Source organism: Coturnix japonica, chromosome 7, assembly GCF_001577835.2.
Source record: "Coturnix japonica isolate 7356 chromosome 7, Coturnix japonica 2.1, whole genome shotgun sequence".
Classification (NCBI taxonomy): domain Eukaryota; kingdom Metazoa; phylum Chordata; class Aves; order Galliformes; family Phasianidae; genus Coturnix; species Coturnix japonica.
In genome coordinates, this window is record NC_029522.1 from 8,669,033 (window position 1) to 8,685,664 (window position 16,632).

The 16,632-nt window shown below is 44.9% G+C and overlaps 1 long non-coding RNA gene across 2 annotated transcripts; it reads right to left on the bottom strand.

Annotated features, from left to right (window-relative positions):
• Window positions 1-2,549: 2,549 nt before the first annotated feature.
• LOC107316511 lies at window positions 2,550-11,124 on the bottom strand. Of its 2 annotated transcripts, none has more exons than XR_001556404.2 (4): window positions 10,930-11,124; window positions 10,050-10,404; window positions 5,444-9,340; window positions 2,550-5,002 (listed from the first exon to the last, which is right to left on the bottom strand). It is a non-coding gene; the product is annotated as an uncharacterized LOC107316511 (long non-coding RNA). The 2 variants fall into 2 exon arrangements; XR_001556405.2 differs by having other exon boundaries at window positions 5,432-9,340.
• Window positions 11,125-16,632: the final 5,508 nt, after the last annotated feature.

The window sequence follows — 16,632 nt, forward strand, 5'->3', positions numbered from 1 at the left end:
CATCCCTCTGAACCTATCCATCACTTCAGCCATCCATTTTCCTATGGATGAAAAGTAGACTTGACTCTTTCCAGGGAATTGTTGGTGTCAAACACCTGGCTGCTTACCCCAGATGAAGATTAATTTGCATTGAACAAGTAGGGATTCCTGTCACAGCCCTTGTACCTCAAATCCAGTCCACATTAGTTTTTTCTCTATCAGAATCTCCAGCTCAGGATACCAAACCTGTTACACAGGCACCCCACAGAAACAGGACTGCCCAATAAATCCACCTGCTGACAAAGACCAGAGTAATGCATTTCTTCTCTGTGACTCAATCCTACAGTAAATTCAAACTCAATAAAGATAAAAAGAAGTGCTAGCCAGCTCTGAGCAGCCCCAGCATCCCCTGATACTGTAAAGGTTGTGGCACTGAGGAACACAGTGGAGATGGGTTGATGGTTGGACTGTACGATCTCCAAGCTCTTCTCCAACCTTCACAATTGTAAGGTGAAAATAATAAAAAGACAGTTAAAAAAACCAAGAAGGATGGTGATAAATACCCAAAAGGTTAGCTGTAGGAAAAACTCACCAGTGAAGAAACCTTCAGTCTGGATGGAAAACACAGAGACAGCCTCCACAAAGGAACAATCTCAAAGAGATGCTGCCACAGTGGTGGTCAGCCCTTAAATGAAATCTAGAAGAGATGGAGTCAAGCTCCAGCCCTTCCAGGAACACAGCTGAATTACTCTCACCTGTGCTCCCACAGCTGACCTGACACTTGCCTCAGCTGATTAATCAGACGTTCAGGCTGTGATTACCAGTTTCCCATACAATGAATGGTTCTATGTTGCAAGAGCTGATTCTTGCACTGCCCTGCAATGTCTCCAGAGCTCCATCTCCCTGCAGCCCACCCCAGTGCCCTGCCAGGCTGCTGGTGGCTTCCAGACGCGGCTGAACTGAACAGAGTCCAATGCTCAAGAGGAGCGCTTATATAGATACTTGTTTTTCCAAGCCTTAACATCTTTCAGAGGCTTACATTCAGAGCTTAGAGAGGACAGGAAAATACCCAGAGTCCAGGGCAGCTGTATGTTACAGATCAGACCCATCCTAAAATCAGAAATTGCCACGACATCACTGCCCACAGGCTTCTTCTCAGTCAGACTGGAGCCCACAGTCCACGCACACCCAAAGCCAATGTTTATCTGGAAGTTTTCACATACAAAAATTGAGATTTGGGTCATTCGTGCGGAAGACTGGTCCTCAAATTCAAAACCATGTCAAACAGTTAAATATATCAGCCTTCCCAAGAGGGCATTTATCAGATCGTAAAGCAACTGGTTGCTGCTCCAGGAAAAAAGATCTAGTTCTAGCAGAATCCCTCTCCCCAGATGGGTATAGATGCCCTCCATACAATCCAGGCTGCTACTTGTTCCCCAGAAACTATTTAATTGTCACTTGTTGCTTTTTATATGAGTGACATCAAGGTGACTATTTATAGCTGGTGCCTGTGCTGAATCTTTTGTCTTCATTCCTTAGCAGGGCAACGTGCTGCACTCAGAAAGGCTGTGCACAAAGCTTGGCGAGGCCTTTGATGGACAGCCACTGCCCTCAGAGCACATGAGTAATAGGGAATTCTAAGCTAAGCCCTGGGAGACACACCGGAACCAGCCACCCCACTGTGCACAGCCAGGGTGCACCCTGTGGCCCCATCGACTGAACTGCAACCCTGCAGCCTTGCACAGGTTTATCCTGTTCAGCATCACTTCCAACAGGAATCCCCAGTTGCATCCTGTCCCTCACCCTGCCAGCTCTGGTTAAATGTCAGTTTATTTCTTAGAGATGGTGTTACATCTGTAGGGGACCCACCACTTTTATCATGACTCCACAGTGGTACTGGATCGATACTATTTCTTGTGTCAGGTACCACTGATCTTTGAAAGGAGCAAATAATCGCTTTTTAATCAGAACAAGGTGCAACGTGAGATCCTTGTTTTGCTTGGGCACTGGAAACAAGCATGCCGTGTCCTGAGATTTGGAGTCAAGTTTACTCTGCTTCCACATGAGTGGGAAAAAAAAAGAACAATATAACAAAAAAACATGCTCTGCGAGGCACTGCAGGAGCCTTAGAAATGTTTTCAAGCCCTGCTACGGGAGCAAGCCTCACTGTGGCTTGTTTTCTTTGCTATCCTGCAGGTTTCTCTTCTGCAGTCATCCTCATCTGCCAGGAACCTTGCTTTGCACTACCGCTGTTGCAGGCTCTACATAACTTGTTTTCAGAGACCTTATCCTTGAATTTGCCCCTGCCCTTTGAGGAATTCTGGCTAAAGATACAGCGCTGTTCCTTATTTTTAGGCCTGTGTTACCCAGGGATTTCAGCCACCTGTGCAGCTGCATCACTGTATCCATGCAAGGAATTTCCAGTTCAGCAGTCCTGTACAATTTGCATTCTCATTCCTTGACTGAAAGTTCCTTACTGCCAACCTGAGATCTGTGTGGAGTAGATTTCTGTCTGCAGATGTACTATTGAGAGGACTTAAAACAAAACAAAAACAAACAAAAAACCCCAACATCACAGAACTTGGAATAGAAGAAGCTACTGACTGACTACAGTCAGAATTCAAGTCACATGTAGAACGTGAGCTGTAGCTTAAGGAATCCCATTTCTTGCCTGCATTCCAGATACTTACAGCATTTATTTCTTTTAATAAAGTCCAAATAAGCCATCTTGTCATAAAACTACTATATATACAGAATTTGTCCAAGTAAATACATAATAATGATTCAAATACATTAGTTTTGGCTACAGTACGAAGTACAGTGACTGCAGTTGAAAGTCAAGTACTGAAATATACATCTCTTATTTTAACAAGCAATGTGAAGTCAAGACTCATTTAGTGTGAGAGTTATAATTGATTAATTATACTCGCGCAAGACGGAGTATCCTTTGCCAGCTTCAAAGGGCTTGATTTTAAGGGCATAATTCTCCAATATCCTACGTACAAGGAGGCTGTTTCATGCAGAGCACATCCCAAAGATACAATTCTCCCTCTGTGTTGCTTTTAAACCAAACCATCTAGTAAAACCACACTCTTGAGAGCCAGAACAAGCCGTCGGCTGTTAAAACTACTGTTGCTTGTGTACTCAGTAGACCATTTCTACATAATAAAATGGTTTTATGTTTTGCGCAGTGAAGTATGATTACATTTCTATTAGCTTTAAAACCTGGGATAGAGGAAACCAGTGGCTAGATGACAGCATAGAAAGAAAACATGGGGTCACCTTCTGCTCCACTGTAAGATCATGGCATCTGGCGAGCCAGAAAGGAAGTCTGACAGCTTTAACAAGATGTCCATTGGTTCAAGGAGAGCGGAATGTTTAAATACTTCAGAAAACCTACGCCTAAGAGGCCAATATTTCATATTGCCAAGATCCTTGAAATGAGCAGAGCTCCATTAATATGGTAACATTTTGCAAACGTAATAGCAATGGTATCCAGCAGAGTTTGTAGATTTATTAATGGGTAAAAATTACATCACAGACATATACATGTTGGCACTGAAGTACTTCAGAAAAATCACTGGGGCAACTAAAGGGCTTCTACTGTATTATACCTCTTAAGGAGCCTACAATGATCTTTCTCAGAAAATGAACCCCCACGGGAAATTCTTTCAGATGTTGCCACATCTGAGCAGGGTCAAGACCAGGCTCAGGAGACTGCTAGTGTCTGTGCAGATTTGTCTGGGTGCGATTTATTCCTCTTCAGGCCAGCTGAGGGGTTATTTGTATCAGGGGAGATCTGGCAGGGTGGGAACCTTGCATGGCTTATACTTCTCTATCCTGGTGCTATTGGTTATGCAGTGAGGGATAAGAGCAAAGCCATAACTGATAGCAGCTTCCCAGGGTGCTCCAGCATGGAGATCAATGAACTTGAGTTGGCAGTCCCTAAAAAGGTAGCCTTCAAAGATGAACTTCAAAAGGACTAGAGAAAAAAGACCAGCAGACAAACACCTTGCTCTCTTTTACACTCTGGGGATCCGGAGGTCTCTGAATTGGGCCTCTATCAATGTTGAGGAAGACTCTTCCATCAGATGGAGTCTTTCAAAGCCCCGGGTTTGATTTCAGCTAATATTTTCATTAGCACCCTAGTGCAAGTGTGATAGCACTAATGAAATACTTGGATGACAGTGTATGAAGCAACATCAGTACAGGTAGGTAAAGTCATACAGGAATGGGAAGATGTTGAGGATTTGAGTCACAGATGGAATGGAACAGAGCAGACTGCAAATCCCACATCGAGGACTAAGCTCATGATCTCATCAGCTAGAAATTATGGAGAGGAGGAAGTTCTGAGATTATAAATCAGTCACGGTTTGGTTGTGTGTCATCAATACAACACAAACACCAAAGAATTGTGTTTAATGTTAGAACATTTCAGGTAAGGGTCTCCCAGTGCAAATATTTATATCGTCACACAGAACACCTGTGTGACCTTACCTAAAATGGCGTCCCTTTGTCTGCTTACCCACATTAAGAAGTGTTCAGACTTGCATATCTGAGAAGAAAAAGCTTCTGGCATAAGAAGAGGGATGATCTTTTCTGAGATGAGTTGGCTTGTCCAGTGAAAAAGAGAATGACTGCATATCTTTTCCATAAACTCCTTTGGAGAAAAGATCTGTAGATAATTCTGTGTAAAGTTTGGAGCCAAGTTAGCAGAAAAGCTTACAACTAAACAGGCCATACGTAATTGCAGTCTGGAAATCAGATGTTTATTGCCAAGGTTCTGGACACAAATCCAAAAGAAGTTGTGAGCATTACCATGAGTGCTTGGCTGCCAACCCTCACACTAGCCCAGACACCGCACGCTTTCTTCCCAGCCACGAGGCCTGAGACGTGAGTATCTCTCACAGGCAGCATCACTGCAGCTGTGGAGGGGTTGTCCTGACTCTCCTGGTATGGATAACACATTCCCAGCATTGCAATCTTGTATGCCGTGCGCCGCGGTGCCAAGCAGGGAATTCACCTGCAATTTGAAAATGCTCACTGAGCTTATTGAAAACTGCCCATCTTGGGCTACAGTGGGAGCCCACTCATGGCAGCCTCTGCAGACCTAATCTAATTAGGAGCAGACACACCACAGCTCTTAGCATTTTGGCACAAATTGAAGTTAAGCCAGCTTCACAGCAGCTGTAGTTACTGGGAGCCAAATCCATCCCAGGCTGCTGCACAGCAGCTGATGGCAGCGCCTGGCTCACACACAAAGCAGTCACAGGCTGCTGTTTGTAATCTGCACCGCTATCTGCTCCCTCCAGTTGCAAAATCTGGCTGCTCCTCCTTCTCTGGCTTCCCCTCTTGCTGTGAAGCTCAGTGTTAAGACAGCTCTAGGCTGTTCTTGGAGGAACTTTCTAGGTATACATCGTGCATCAGTTTCACATGGCCTAACAACACTCACCTTTTCACTTACCAGAAGTGCTGTGGGGATAAAATCCCATTTCAGACAGCAGGATCACGCAGTAATAATACCTCCAAGGCAAGAACTGCACCCCTACACCTTTTCTCCCATAGCCCGAGCCAAAGTCAGCAAGAGATCAATAGACACATTTCATGTGGGAGTGCTGCATGTACATCCATCAAAAAGCAGATGGGTTTTCCTTTAGCAAGACTAAACTGGGATAGCTTTGGCGAAAACAATGCATTACATCAGCTGGAGCTGCCTCTGCATCTCTTTGTGATTAATGTATGGAAGTTTTCCTTCTGCCACTGCCACACTGTCTTTGCTGCTCTGACAGTGCATAGACACGAGAGCAAGGGGACACATGGCCTGCTTACGAGGGCTGGATGCTCTCTGCTTGTTGGACTTCGCGTGCTTTGTCTGCTCCATGCTGTGTGGCCTCATCCGCTCCCGTGTCAAACATTCCAAGCTGAGCAGCATTTTCCACACGGGCCTTCCCAGTTTTCTTAATCTTGAGTTGTTTGGGGCTGCTGTAACACACAGCCACAACATATGGTCTGAAAACACCAATTGTTTGTAGCAGATTGTTTGCGCTAGTTAGTCATACCGTCCTGTAAAACGACATGTGAACATGGGTTTGGAAAAGCTTACGTGAACACTGCGTTGCAGTTTGATTCCCTAGCTGGAGTGGAAGGAGGGGAAGGAGGAGCCTTTTGTCGTTCCTGTGGAAATTCATCTGGATTCACACGAAGTGCAGCTCAGAGCAAAAATGTGCCTTTTCTGAAGTGCAGGAAAACATAACCGTGCTTGGCTTCTAGGGATCTACCACACTTATTCAGGTCTCCGTATCTTCCACTCACTTATTACTATGTCTTCTCCCAGGGAACAGTTCCAACCACTTAATGATAGAAAGAACTGCTCCTCTATCTGACACCTTGTGGTTCTGCATTACGTACTCGAAGCAGTGTATCAGCAACCTCATCTCCTTTCACCTTTCTGCTCACCCAACCAGAACAGCAGCAGGCAGCTGATAGTTCCTGGCTTACCTAAAATAAGCCGTGCCAGTGCTAAAGGAGTCGGATTCCAGCTGTGTTAATCACAAGTAGGGCAGGAAGGCAGGTCATTATAGCTTCCTGAAACAAAGACATTGGCCTAAACTCGGAAGTGAAAGAAGATAACAGTAAGAAAACATCAGAGGAAACAGAAATGAAACACTTCAGACGTTGCAGTGCATTAGAGCTAAGGGTGCCTCTGATTTGAAGCCATAACATATTTTCTTAGCATCCATAGCATTCCTGTTTTTGCACGCTCAGGGAACCAGGAGCGGTGTTTGGCTGTGACTCATCTGCTCAGGGTGTTTCCCCTGCCCTTGTGGACCTTGAGCCAACCCATCGGTCAGCTCCTGCACCCACCCAATTACCACCCTCAGCAATTTTCCTGTTGGCTGTTCCACAGCATTAATTATTACGGTATTAAAAACCTTCTGATCCTTCCCTGTAGGAATGTGAAGGTATTATTTCTTCTATTCTCCATCAGCAAAGAGAGCCAAGAAAAGTCGGGCAGGAGATGTCATACTCTCCAGTGTTCAGACTTCTTGCCAGTTGTGGAAACAAAAGAAGATTTTTTCTCAATTCATCCAGTTGCCACAGAATGCTTTCCTTTCAGCTACGCTAAAAAAAATATCCCCAGCCGGGCAGAAAGGAAAACTGGTGCTTGCATCTACAAACCACCATTTCTGTGGCTAGCAGCGCGGCTTGTCAGGCACCAGGCTGGAAACAGATGCCCATCCACAAGGCACCGTTTTTTCTTTCTTTTGCCTTCTGGCTCTCCTAGCTCTGCCTTACTCTAAGCTTCTTACTGCAGTGTTCCCAGCTTGAAGTCGCACAGGGCTTGGTGCCATCAGAGGGAGTTCCCCAGGAACTCGTCAGACACCACCTCTGTTGCTCAACCTCAATTTCTGAACAAGTTTTCTTCCTCCTTGACATTTCAGCAGTGGGTCAAGGCAGGAAAGACCAATTTCTCTGTTGTGGCCTCTTTCTGGGCAGTTACTAAAGTTTCTGAAACATCCTGAGCACATTAGTGCCCCGACAAACTAATTAGAAGTTCCCAAAATAATTTTTAATACATTTTTCAATTAAAAAAGGAGCTGCTCTAGGTAATAGCAGATAATGGTTCCCCCTCGAGGCATCTTTGTTCCTTCCTAGTGACACATGAGTTGCTTCACCCCTGTGTAACAGCATGCTGCTCTTCCAGCAGTGGCTGGTGTTAGGCACGGCTGCTCAGGCTCCAACAGATTAAATAATTTCAGTTTCCAGACTGCACCCATAACACCCACAGCTTGAGGCTGGGAACCAGGTGAAAACCAGCCAACAATTTAGACACAGCTTGAAAAAAGTAAGAGTACCATACGGCCATTGACACACTGCAAAACAAGTAAAACAGACCCCATCGCACAATGCCCTGTGGACACATCTGTACCATACATCCCAAATCTGGGTGGGGATCCCAGCAAAAAAACCCCTATGTTGACACCCACACTCACTTTCCAAGTCTGTGCTAGACAGCATGACTTAAATATTTCTTTCTCCAAGCACTGTCAAAGTACTGGCAGCCACACATATTACAACTGCCTGGGGAACACCAACGAGAGAAACACTTCTGGGTGAGATTACCGAACTGGGAGGCATTTATGGCTGTCAGTAACCTCCTCTCTAGAACAGAAAGGTGCTGCCTACAGCCATTTTTAGCCTGGTTTCCTAAGGGAATGAGACATAAGCACTCACTCTTTGTAGCAGCGCTCCCGTCCCAGACTTGCAGCATAAGCCAGCTGGTCAGGAGCCACCAAGTTTATCAGAGAGGCTGGGGTACATCTCCTTAAACTCAATAACCCCAATGGCAAAAAGCAGCCCAGTGAGCAGCTCACAGCACGTGGCAGAGAGAGCCTGAGTGCCTTCAGCAGGTAAAACACTGCAAAACCTGTCCTCTGTCAGATAATGTGTCTCTCATTTCCCACAATTGATCTCCTTGTCTCTGCATCCTCCGGGAGGCAGCTCACTCTTTGAAGTCCAGGACCCAAAGCAAAGCTGCGTTGTGGCCCTCTTGGCAAGGTGGGCAGGAGTTGTGCAGTGGAGTTTGGGGATAAGCAAACAGTTCGTAGCAAAATATTCTCATTGAGGAATAAGCCAGAAATGACAAGGGAGGAGGCTAATAGGAGAGCCGCATAAGTAGGCAGCAATTCTGAACCACAGGCAGCCATGGGCAGCTCCTCTCAGGTACAAGGAGGCGAGTTGCTGGACTCGTTACCCCCCTGTGCTCCAAGCAAGTTAAGCTTCTCTCCGTGTATGTAAAGAATATGATCAGTCTCCTCAAACAGGTAGCAGGTTATGCTATAAGAAAGCATTAGGCAATGTTAGGAAGGCATTTCTTGTGGTTCACATATGTATTCTCTTTGTAATTAATATTGAAAATGTTTATTGTATTCAGTAGTTATTTTCCTCCTTGGTCTTTAACACATTCAAGTGCTCACTGTCAGCTATCATCTGGGAGCCATTAATATTAAGCATGTTTGATGTTTCCAAGCCAATCCCTGGAGTGTTTTAGCATTGTTAATAATTAATACGGGGAGGCCAGCACTTCAGGAGCCCAAAGCAGCGCACAACGGGCTCGGTTTCGAGGCTCAGCGTGAACAGTCTGTTCATCATTACAGTTCCACAAATCCTCAGAATTTACCTCATCATCAGCGTAGCAGTGAGGAGCTTGACCAGTTTTTCATTAGCGAGGGCACAACGCCTCCTCCTCTCAGGGCCAACAGAACAACTCCATCACAGCAGTGACAACTCTTGCCTGTGGGATTGCCAGTTGGTTACCGCTGGTCTCCAGTCGATCTTGTGGCATCAGTTCCAGATATTACTGCAGGCACATGGGAGGAGAAACAGCAGAGATGGGGATTTACCGGCCCATGACAGTTCCCAGCACAAATCTTCATGCAGACACTGCCTTCTTTTCTGTTCAGTGTGAGCTTTTGCTCTGAGTTACTATGAACCATCCCAATGGGTCGGCCATTCCTACCCTACCACATCATATACCTGTCAGCAAGTGCAGGGGAATTGAAGCAGTAAAAGGGCTCAACTAAGCTTTCATAAGGTTATATGGTGTTGTTTAACAGTGTTTTTTAACACCACATTTAAGGTGGTTTGATAGCAAATGAGGCCATTTGCAGGTAATAAACATAACTTCTTGTGACCTCTTGAGCGAGTGACTGTTTTGACTTTGCTGCACTTGCTGTGGTTTCAGATGTTTCTTCTCAAAACACATTGGCTTGCAAAAACAAAGAGCCTCTCCCTGTTTCTGAAGCTCTGCATTTGTTGTCCCCCTCCCAGGACCAGGTTCAGCAGCGTTCACACCGCACGTCCACCTCACTCCAAGCGCGCCTCAAGCTCCCAAACCATTCATCGCTGCAACACCCAGGGCGTTTGCGGGCCATGCTCAAAGGGGCACAGCGTGGAGACAGGCTTTGCAAGTGCAGGCTCAGGACCACAGATGGACTCTGCTTATTTATAGCAGGGCTGCATAAACTGAAAGAGTTATCCCAAAGGCAAGGCATGCTATATATACTCACACACAGGTGACTTGTTCATTTGAAGCTGGCAGTGCAAAGAGATGAGATGTCTGTCCCACGGCAGGTTTGGGACCAGATCTTGAGCCTCTTTCGAAGCTCGGGGCGTGTCCATCGCAAAGTCTCTTAAGCTCCGCCGGAGGCTGCTGGGAGCTACGAGTGCGTTTCTGAGATTCATTGCTTGGGGGTGTAGGTGCTGGGTGCGTTGCGTCGTCCTGTCTTAGCGCCGCTGGGGCTGAAAGGCCTTGCGAGAGGCTGCTTTTAAAACCAGAGCGTGAGATTCTGTGTGACGTTTTGTTTGTTGTGTTGTTTTGTTTCAGGCTGCGGTGAGATGTCTCTGTGTGAAGATCAGCCCAAACTCAGAAAGGAAAAGTATATGAAGATACTAGCTCAATGAAATGTTTTTTGTTTGTACAATGAGACAGCATCCCATGTCAGGAGGGACCCTCACCCCCTAGCTCTGAATGTTGAATGTTTCCTGAGCCCTTTCTTTCTCTTCTGTTTTAGACTGTACCTCCCAGAACTCCATGCAGTGCTCAGTGTGAGACCACGATGCTGTGGAGCTGAATATGCATTTGACTCTTGTGTTATAATTGATAGAAATAATAAAGAGAACTGCCTTTGATAAGAAGCAACTGGACTCTGACTCCTGTCTGTCTTCCAGCCTCTCATGATCTCATATATTCTAAAATATATTCTGAAATATATTCTATATATATAATATCTATATATAATATATATTATATATAATTTATATAATATAATTCAAATATTCTATATATTTGGTATGAGGTGGAGTCGCTGCTTAGCTATTTGTTTTTTAACAGTTACAATTAGGGAGGTCTCTGTTCTGACATGGGATGTGGTTTCCAGGTCACCTTACCTTCTTGAGGAGACAACACATGCTTAGAACTAAAGCACAAATGGATATATCTCCCTTGTAACACAGGTATTCTCTCTAATGGTGGGGTAGATCTGAGAAGTGTTCAACTTGCAGGAATCTTTAAAAAACAGAAGATACAGCAATTAGTGAATTAGGACCTAATAGACAGTTGAATTTAATAGATGCATCCCTCTAATAGAGGAATGAAATAAATAAGATCTGTCTTAAATCAGTAATAAATTCATAGCTATGAGTGAAGATTTTCTCCCACTCAAAGTTGGATGTTTCTAACTGCTACACTCCAAGTCATTTTACAGTTCACATTTTTGGCACAGTAATATAATTAGTGTGTATCCTACCATTATTATCCAGAATGGCTGCACAAGAAGTATGGTCTGCAGCTATAAAGCCTAACACTGCTTAAAAAGAACCCCTCTAATGGTTTGTCATGAATTTCCTGGGTGCCCATGTTCACAACAGAGCTTCCATCACACACAACGGTCTCTGTAAGCTCTTTCATTACAAATGCCAGTACAAGCTCCCATCACCCTTACTTTAGTCAGAGGCCCGGCTGTATGAGTGCATTCCTCCATTAGTGAAGAGAAAAAAGGTTTTGCTTCCATTTTTTTTAACTTTTTATGACAGCTCAGAAACACAAGCCCTGATCCAAACTTCACCTAAGCTTGTCAGCAACAAACAGCGTTCAACAGTGAGCAGTTTCAATACTCTGACCTTTGTCCTGTCATTGTTTAGATAGAGCACCTATCCCTTGTCAAGCGGCACCTGAGGGAGTTCCACTCTTGTCCAGTTTCTACGCTCACGTGTGGGAACAACATCCACAGTCACCTCCTTTCTGAATCAACTCGGGTCACCAAGCTGAGAAGATAAATTCCTCCCCCCAAACCTACTCTGTGAATGTCAAACCAAGGAGATTTTTTCATTTGAAAAGAAATAAAACTACAGAGCACAAGGACAACAGGAGGTCTTATAAACTTACTTAATCAAATGAGCCTTTCTCAGTGGGTCACAGCTTTGCAAGTAAGTACTTGACAAAAAACAGTGGTACAAGGAGAAAAAGTCAGGAAAGAACAAGATCTCATCTTCATAACTGCACTGGGATCAGCGCAATGAGAAGATGATGACACAAAAACAAGAACGCTCACCCATCTCTGAAGATCTAGGCTTGCACAAAAACACCATTAAGGAGAAAACACCCAGAAGAGATCCTTCCTATGTGGCAGTCAGCCCTTAAACAAGGGTTAACAGGGGAGAACCTGGCTCCATTCCTTCCCACAGCTGAACCGACTGCCTTCACCTGTGTTCCCAGGTGCTCCATCATGGGTTCCAGCCCTAATTTTACAGGTCTCTTATAGTCATGCAAATCTTAGTGCTTACAATAGAAGCTATTCAAACTACTGAGACACGCTGGCCTTGAGAGGTCAGACAGAACTGCTGTCCGGAGAGATTAACAGTAGCCTGATAAAGTAAGACCATCAAACACAAGAGTACAGGCCTGAACTCACATTCTGACTCGCTGAATCCTCTTCTCAATTATTTATGCTAAGAATAAAGGCACAATCTGAGGTCTCGCTTAGAAATGCTGCAGGAAGAATTTGCTCTGTTCCCGGATAGGGCGATCATCTACCTCATAAAAAGAAATTTAACTGCTGCATCCTCAGGAACTAACTGGTCCAACCGATCTCATTTCCAGACTTACATTTACAATGGCAGTGCTCCAATTCAGAGCATTTCACTCACTATTATACAAAAGAAAAAAGAAAAAAAGAAAAAAAGAAAAAAAAGGAAGAAAAAGAAAAGAAAAACACCTTTTATGTGGCCCAAGTTGTTAACAACACAGCACATTCTGTACTCAAGAAAGTCTTATTTTAATTTATCGCACAGAAAATTCACACCATTAAGAAGACTCACCTGCACAAACAAATATTTCATAAAAAATGCATGTGTATATGTGTATGTATTACATATATATTTATATATATACAAAATATAAATATATATTACATATTTTATATATGCATTATATATATATATATCATACACATATTTTTATTTCCTCAAAAGCTGAATTATAAAAGAGCATAACATAAACTCCTTAAAGATGCCCATCTGAGAGCACCAGAGTTCTCCAGCCCCCAGCAGTAAAAACCAAGCTCAGAAAATAGGAAACCAACAGGCAACAGGGCAATTACTTGCCAGGGAAAAAATAGAAGAAAAGGAGGAGAAAGTCAGGTCAGGGGAAACAGGGATGTGTCACCTGGGAAGAATGCAGAGATGCTTTCTAGGCACACAGAGACAAATCAACCGACACACAGATGAACCTGAGCTCTCTAGAGTTAAAAAACAGCAAGGATTTCTACAGGTACACTGCTCACAAAAGAAAAGCCCAGGAAAGCATACTCCCTCTGATAAGCAAGAAGGGAAAACAGGCAGCAACAGACATAGGGAAGGCTGAGGTGCTCAATGAGTTCTTTTGTCTCAAACTTTGACAGCCATCCAGCTTGTCTCATATCTTGTGTCCCTAAAGTTCTGGGCAGGGGCTGTGGCAGCAAAATCCCTACCGGTGTAGAGAGAAGAGCGAGTCTGAGACTGCCCCATGAGACTCAACGTGCTCAGGTCCATAGGGCTCGATAACATGCAACCCAGATTACCAAAGAGACTGCCCGATGTGATGGCCACACTGCTCTGCACCATAATTGATTAATTTTAAGTAAATTGTGGCTTCTGAGCAACTCTATAGGGACTGTAAGAACATCACACACCCATATTTAAAAAGCCCTAGCTGGAATCCTGTGCATGCACCCTTCAGCGCAAGGAAATAACATGGACCTGCTAGAGCTGGTCCAGAGGAAGGCTGCAAAGATGAACCAGGGGTGCAGCACTGCTCCTATCATAAAGAGTGGAGGGAAATGGGTTTGTTTTATCTGGGAGAAGAAAATGCCTCACTGTGGGCTTCTAGCACTTGAAGGGAGGTTATAAACAGGAGGAAGACCAGCTTCCTGCATGGTTTGTGTAATGCTATGATACAACTGAAAGTACAGCAACAAAGCTGGGTGGCAAAGTCCTAGGCTGCAGCAAACAAGGACAAGCCCAAACACAAGAGCTGCTACACATGCATAAAGACAGAAAGGCAAACAAAGCCGCTTACCCTCACAACGATTCTGGCAGGCCAGGACTTCCATCAAGATGCTCTCTCCTCCGCTGCCAACCCTTAAATGAGGGCTGGGGAGGGGTAGGTCCTGGCTTCACCCCTCCCATGCACTCAGCTACATTGCATGCACCTGAGCTCCCCTGGCTCAGCCCCACCTTCCTGCCAGGTGCTCCATCAGGGGTTCCAGCCCTGAATTAGCATTTCAGCTACAGCCTGATACTGACAGAACAAAGTGGAATAGCTTTAAACTACAAGAGGAGAGATTTAGGTTAGATATTAGCTGGCAGGATTTTTTTACTGAGGGTGGTGAGGCACTGGCACAGGATGTCCAGAGAAGTCATGATGGCCCCATCTCTAGAGGCATTCAAAGCTGGGATGGATGGGGCTCTGGGCAGCCTGATCAAGTGGGTGGTTTTGGATCGGGTTTGCTTTGGATAAAAACTTTTTCAGCTTTGGAAAAGTATTCATTGTACAAGCAGTGTGTCTGTACGTCTGGCAATTTTAAAGTCTCCAGCAAAGCTCAGTGTCCAAGTTAGTCACTGATCACATCGCTGAATTCACATACAATTTATTAACCTTTTCTAACATTCTGACAAAAAAAGTAATAAAATACAGGCCACAAACTCACCATGAAGTACAATGCAATAATTGGTAGGACTATATAAGTATTCAAACAAACAAACAAAAATGTGCAAAACAAAGTTACAAAATAATTCACCTTCTCTGTTGTCAAGTTAAGCCCACACTGACTGGTAACTATTGTCAAGTTAAGACAGGTACGCATGCCCTCAGAACACCTGCCATTGCAAAGGGAGCCCATCAGAGTCTATATATGGCTTTTTGGCAGTTTACAACAGATCAGCAGTAACTTCTGGCCACTGTGGGCTTTCGGTGCAGCCCAGAGCCATAAAGCCACCAGCCTGTGGCTCGGGACAACAGCATAATTCAGGTGCCATCACACATGTACACCATATGAAAGCACAAAAGCTGAGGCTAAGCAATTAGCAACTCCTAAACAACTAATAGTTCATAAGCAACATGAGGTCTTCCTGCTGTTTCAGCGACTCTTAGGATAGAGGTGTGACCCCTGCATTGGGCATCACACCAGTGAGCACATGTGGACAAAGCGGAGCAGCCAAGGGGAGCGAGAGACAGAAACTGGGGATAAAAAGTAGCCCTCCCTATGGGCAGGCAAATTTCTAGTCTTGTTTCCAAACTTCTAGACAGTGCCCTTAGTACAGGATACTGCCTCTTTTTCAACCCTGCAGCTCTTCCTTAGAGTTGGGGCGTTTTGCATTGCTCATACTGGTGAGCTAATGTTTCCTTGCAGCAGTCAGAGTCAGGAGGAACCAGTGCACACCACAGAGAAGGAGCCCTTCAGAAGCTCCCAAAGCGCTCCAGACAGGCCAGTGCCCTTGCACCAACTTTTACTCAGAGAAACAGGCAAAAAGAGGAAACTTGCAGCAGTCAGAGCCAGAAATGAGACTGCTGGAATTATTCTTGCAAGTTGGCCTTAGGAGTTTTACTTTGACCTGTGCCCTATTGAAATGTCACAAGGTTTTCTAAGGGGAAAGGTTTAGAGCAGAGAAGTGTCGGAAGGTCTGTGAGTAGTTTTGAGGTGTACAGGTCATACAATGCTGTGCTGGAATATTTGATCCCTACCACTCCTGGGGTGTCATTACACCAGGCAAGCATAAAAACTAAAGGCAATCCCTATTCTCAGGAACACAAACAATGCTTAGTCTTTGCCAGGGAAGCTTATTTTGGCTACGAGCACAGTTGAGCAAGGTGCAACACACCCGGGAAGCTTTATGCCAGCTATTACCTTGGAGAAACTGGAATAAAACTGATGGTCTGGGTGTAGTTCTGGCTGCCAGCCCCTCATCCATCTGTCCTGTCACCATCACAGCCTACTGTCTGTCGGCTGCCTGGTGCAGAATGAGACTTAACTGAAACCATGGATGAGTGATGCCCTCTAGTGGGTCAGGCTCACCGGGAGCTGGAGAAAGCCCCAGCTGAGATGCTCCCACCCAAGGGACGCGTGCCTGGGCTGCCCGGGACCGTCTCCACCAGGCAATGCTTTGGGCAGGCGTCGCACTTAAGCCACTGCCTTTTATCAGATCTCTCAGCAAAAGCATCTGCCTCATCTCAGGCAGATCCTCAGATGGGGAATGTAACCCCAAAAATCAGAATGATCATTGATGTTGTTCCACTGGGTCAGTAAATGCCCTGAATATGTGGATAAAATGCAAGTTTTGCCAGAGCCATCAGGCTTGTGCTGGTGATGGGAAACATCCCACAGCATTCTCAGCTCAAGGTAAAAATACCCCCTGCACCTCAGCCTTTCCCAAACACTTGAACACTTTTGAATGCCTCTGCTGTGCCACTATAACCATTCACCTAAAGCCCTGGAAAAAAAAAGAGAGAGCAATACCATAAGAGACCTGGTTTCCCACCTTCTGTGAGCAAGGGACTGGAATTCACTTCTGTGCTGAGATAATTACACCAGCCTCAGATGGTTTGAGATTTCCCAG